The following is a 6,011-nucleotide window of genomic DNA, read 5'->3' on the forward strand; positions in this document are numbered from 1 at the left end:
ATTCCAGAAGTGCTGTTTTATCCACCGTGCCACAAATCTGAGATTAATTACTAGATTATATCTGGTCAAAGAAGGGACAAACACTTTTGTATCCCCTTATGCATCTAATAGTATATCATATGGAACACTCAAAGGTTTGCAAAATACTTTATATACCCCATCTTAGGGACAGCTAGGTGGAGCAGTGGATAGAGCACTCTCCCTGAAGTCAGGAGGACCTGAGTTCAAGGGTGACCTTACTAGTTGAGTGACCCCAGGCAAGTCACCGAATCTTTTACTGCCTCCAAAAAGCCAGAAACTACAAACTATTATCTTGACTATCTTTCCAACCACCCTTTGAATGGTACTTTATAGGCGAAGACACACGAGACTTAGAGAGATGAACTGGTTTACCCAGGGTCACATAGCTAATAAACACGTCTCTGGCAGGATCTGAATTCAGATCTGTCCACTACTGCATAGGTGTTTTTTAATGCCAAGCACAGAGCCTCAGACACAGGCATTAAATAAATATAGGACGAAGTAAGCAATTTAATATTGAAATGGAAAGGCTTTCATTTGCCATGGCTTATCCACAAGGCAAACAATTTATATGTGGCTAATTGAGTTAAACACTTATCTTTCTCTATTTATGAAAACCATTATTATGCATCTCTCAACTTTTTTAGATCAAGTCAACTCTTCTGAAGATCAGTTTCCCAAAATGGGTTTCATCTTATATCATATGCATGAGTGAATATGTGTAAAACATATAAATATACAAAATGGGGCATATACATTGTGTAATAATAGCTGACATTTATATACTGCTTTCAGGTTAGCAAAGCACTTCACAAATGTTATCTTGTTCTATCCTCACAACAACTCTGGGAGTTACTACTATTATGATCTCCATTTTACAGAAGTGGAAATTGAGGAAGTTAAGTGACTTACCCAGGTTTACGTAGCTAGTAAGTGTGTGAGACTAGATTTGAACTTGAATTCCCAACTCTCTATCCACTGTACCACCCAGCTGCCTCTATGTATCAGGTATGATGACAGCAATATAGCTGAGCTAGGAGATGATATGGTGTAGGATGTGATAGTTCATGGTTGAGCCACTGGACATCCTGCTATTAGATGACAGGTTGGGTAGTTTCTGGTAGGAGGAGATGCTTCCATCTGGTTATATAGTGTTTTTTTCATCTGTGACTTCTCCTCATCTCACAATAAACAGAAAGTAATTGAACTCCTCTTCCCCTACTCCCCCTATCCTATTCCTTCTTTCATTCAATTTACCAGTGAGGCGAGTTTTTCTTGTGGTATCTTTCTCAGCTCATCTGTCTCCCTGATTCCATATCCCGAAGAGAATGCTTCTGAATTTCTGTCAGTTCTCCTCTCTCACTTCTTTTCTTTTTATCTTCTTCCGTTGTTTTCATTCATCTGCCATCCCCAAAGTAGAGAAAGATGGTTTCCAGCTAATGGAGAGAAGGCAGTTGCTTTACTTGTGTTCCATAAAGAAATCTTCTTCATCCATCAAATTAAGTAGTCAAAAGATAATGGAGCATAGAAAGGCAATGAAGCTTCATTCAGTAATTCTGAAATCTCTCTCTGCTTTTCCCACTTCTTAGACAGCCAGCAATGAGTCTGCCACTAAGTCTGGTCCTTACATCGCCATCCTAAAAAAGGAAGAGGCAGAGATAACATAGGACATGGAATATAAAGGGTAAGAAAAAAAAAGAAAGAGATAGCATATGTGGCTTCTTTCAGGAGAGCAAGAACAGAGGCTAAAACTCAGGTTAGGAGATGAAAAAAATCATGATAATTGCTTCCATTTCCATATCATTTTAAGGCTTCCAAAGCACTTTATTCACAGCAACCCTGAGGAAGTAGGTAGTACAAATATTATTGTCTTCACTTTGCAGCTAAGAAAACCAATATTCTGAAAGGTAGAGTTTCTTGCCTATGATTGTAGAGCCTGATGCCAGGACTTAACCCAAATACGTAATTGCAGTCAGGCAGATTTGTCATAACTCCAAACAGGGCCACCAAAAGGTCTTTTTCAATCTGGTTAGATGAAAAAGGAAAGAAATGAAGGAAGAGGGAGTGATCAGCAGTCAAATGTAACCCATGAGGTCTGGGTTGCCTTATGGTCTATGAGCTGGATTGGCGTTTTTGGCAATAAAGTTCTCTGACTTATTTTTACCCCTGCTCAGATTTAAACTTCTCTAATTAGCTTGCTTCTGCTCTAGTCTGTGACTCAACTGCTGGCAGACCAAAGACTGACAATGAAATATTGAAACATAAAACATTGATTCAGAGCAGAAACGAACATTAAAGCAGCAGCAAATAATCAAAGATTGTTCTAATCAAGCTAGAAAAATCGCCAAACCATATTTATCTTTTGACCCAGTGATAGCACTAGTAGGCACATAACTCCAGGTAGCTTAAAAAAAGCAGAAGGAATGACTCCATACATACACAAAATAGCTAAACTTTCTCCCTTTTTTTTTTGTAATAGCAAAGGAATAGAGAAAAAGTGGATGTCATAGATTTAGATCTGAAAGGGATCTTGAAGGTTATAGCATTTCCTTCATTTTACAAATGAAGAAACTGAGGCCTAGATGAGTTATATTACTTGCCTTAGCATAGAATGTTATTGCTCTCTAGTTCCCCAAACCCACTCTTATACTGCCCCTCCCCACCAAACCACCCTAGAACTCTAGTCAATCCTTATTTTACGGGACAGAAGGAAGTCAAATCAACAAGCAATTGTTGACTAGGTTCTAGGATTTATGCTGGGGATATTGTTGTAAATGTCTTTTGTTTTCTAAGAAGATCAATGACATATTTATATGCAAAAAGAAAGATGGTCCTGGCCCTCAAGGGAGCTGAAAAGTTAAGGGGGGGCATGGTGGTGAAGTCCAGAGAGTTGGAAACAGTCAGGAGAGGAATGAAGGCTAGCTGGCAAAATGACCATTCTGGGAAGAGCTCACCAATGCAGCAGGGAGTCATGGGGCAGAAGGATGTTCCAGAGTGAGAAAGCTTGGAGGGGTATGAAGGTGGTTGGGGAAAGATGAGGATGTCTGGAGGGTCAGGAGAACAAATAAAAATCGGAAGCAGAAGCACGCCTCTCCACTCTTGGCAGAGAGAAATGGTGGATTGTGAGAGCAGAATGAGGCACACATTAGCAGACATGACCACTATGCGATGGTTGTGCTTCACTTTGTCACAAGAGAGGGTTTTATAGAGGTGGAGGAAGTCATCATGAAGTGATGGCGATCTTTTTTAAACCTTCTTTTCTGTTTGAATTTTACTATTTTCCCCCAATTGCATGTAAGAACAATTTTTAATATTCATTAATTTTTTTTCTAACAAATTAATTTATTTTAGTTTACAACATTCACTTTCATTGGTTTTAAATTTTCTCCACCTTCTTCCCCTCCCCTTCCCCAAGATAGCATGCAGACTGATATTGGCTCTCTCTATACATTCCTATTAAACACATTTTCACATTAGTCATGTTGTATAGAAGAATTAGAACGTATGGGAGCAACCATGAGAAAGGAAAAGCAAAATAAAACAAAAATAAGAGTGAGGTTTTTGAAAAACATCAATAAAACATTTCAAAAAATTAAAGTGATCACAGGCTGCATTTTCTGTGAGTGCGCAGCATGCACTTCCTTCTGCCAGGGCAATTTGGTTGTCAAACCCTTCTGAAAGCATTTGACTTTAAAAGGGAAGGCATTGGCAGGATCTCTCTCTCTATAGCCTCTAGAGTGAGAGGTCAGGAACTTTAGTGACACCATTTCTCCCAACTCTGTCTAAACCTTAACCGGTCTTGTTACCCCTGTATGGTGAAGATTTTTCAACCTTCCTTTATGGGGCCCTCAGGATTAATTGTAGATCCTCAGGTTCCTCTGTGTCTATATTGGCTGTGTCTGTTCTGCCCACAAAGCTCTCTCTCTCTCTTTCTCTGTCTCTGTTTCTGTCTGTCTGTCTTTCTGTCTGTCTGTCTCTCTCAACAGCTGTATTCTGAGCCTCATCAGAAACAGAGTCCTGGTTGTCCAAAGAGTTTGCGTTCTAGGTCCATACGTCCTCAGAAATATAATAGTTTCCCTAAAGAACAAGTCTATTACAAAGTCATTATTTTGCCTATCTCTAGTTAGTGTCTGAGAATGTGTTGGGTAAAGTTAACCTGAGATTAAAAATTCACACTGTGGAAACACAGGTTGATAATAGAAGGTGACTTTCATACCTGGGAAATGGAGAGCTGACTACATCTTACAAAGCATCTACAACAGTATTCTTTTTCTATTAAGGAATACCCCAATATATGGCTATTTTTTGTAAAGGTAACACATATATTTGAGAAATATGCAAGTTCCTTCCTATTCTCATTTAGCAAATGCAAGAGATCTATCATCTTTCATTTTTTAAAAGTTTTCTTCAGGTCCTTAACTTCCTTCTTTTTTATCTCTTGATTAGAATTGTATAGGACATAAAGGGGATATATTGAGGTTTCCCCATTATTGTAATTTTCTGTGTTTCTGTCTACAGTTTCCTGAACTTTTCCATTAAATATTTAGAGTATACTATTTAGTATATAAGTATTAAATATTGTTATTGATTCATTATCTATGGTACTTTTAAACACAATGTAGTTTCCCTTTGTATCTCTTTTTATTATATTTATATATTTACTATAGCCTTATCTGAAATTATGATCATTGGCTCCAATCTGAAATTATGATTGCTACCTCTGATTTTTAAAAATTTTACATAATAGCATAATAAATTTTATTTCCGTTCTTCATTTCAATACTAGGTGAATCTTAATATTTTAAGTGCATTTCTTATAAACAGTATATTGTTAGATTCTGTTTTCTATTCCATTCTATTAGTCTTCTCATGTTATGGGTAAATTTATCCCATTCTCATTCATAGTTACGGTTAATAATTGTGCCTTTCACTCAGTCCTGTCCTCTTACACATTTTCCTCTCTTTGCTTCTATCATCTTTACAAATAAGAAGGTGATTAAAGAAGAGTTTGCCTAACCCTTGTAATCCAGGATTGAAATAGCCTGTTTCCACACTGCTGCCCCTCTTCTCCTCCCCTTGTTGTTTTACTGTTCACTAGTTTCAGTTGTATCTGACCCTTTGTCACCCCAATTGGGCTTTTCTTGGGCAAAAATACTGAAGTAGTTTGCCATTTCCTTCTCCAGCTCATTTTACAGATGAAAAACTGAGGCAAACAGGATTAAGTGACTTGCCCAGGGTCACACAGCTAGTAAGTGTCTGAGGCCACATTTGAACTCATGAAGATAGTTCTTCCTGACTCCAGGCTAGGCATTCTATCCACTACACCTTGCTGCCCTCTCTTACCCTTGCCCCACTCCAACCCCAGATTTTTACTCTTTCTGTTTTCTTTTAAATTCTCATCCTTTTATTCATCTCCTTTCTCCTTGCCTCTCCTATTTCCATTTTGAGTTTAATATATTTGAGTTTTACATATCTATACTATGATATTTATGTGTGTGTGTTTTGGGGGAGGGGTATTGTAACTGTCTTCAATATTTCTTTGTTCAGTTCAGATGAAAAGTAAGGTTCATAGGATGCTGTTCCCTTCACACCTTCCTCCATGTTTGAATATTCCTTGTTTTATGAACTTCCATTATGTGGCAGTGATTTCCCTTGCTCTTTTCTTTCCTTCCTAGTACAGACCTCTCTCTCCCTCCTATTTCTGTATTCTCCCAAGATCATAAAAATAGAAGAAAACCTCCCCCAGAACCTCTGGATAACATATTTTACCTGCTCTATGGCACTTGAGGGTATTAGAGTTCTGAGAAGACATTCATTTATTATCCTCCCATTAGCATGTAAGCAATTCTCTGCACATAGTCCTGTCCAACTGAACAGATGTGTTCACCTTTCTATGTTTTTCTTGGCTCTTGCATTCCCATTTCAAAATGTCCGCTTACTTCTGGCCTTTTCATTAGGCAGGCTTGGAAATCCTCTATTTTGTTTAAAGA

Source organism: Notamacropus eugenii, chromosome 3 (genome assembly GCF_028372415.1).
Source record: "Notamacropus eugenii isolate mMacEug1 chromosome 3, mMacEug1.pri_v2, whole genome shotgun sequence".
Classification (NCBI taxonomy): Eukaryota; Metazoa; Chordata; class Mammalia; order Diprotodontia; family Macropodidae; genus Notamacropus; species Notamacropus eugenii.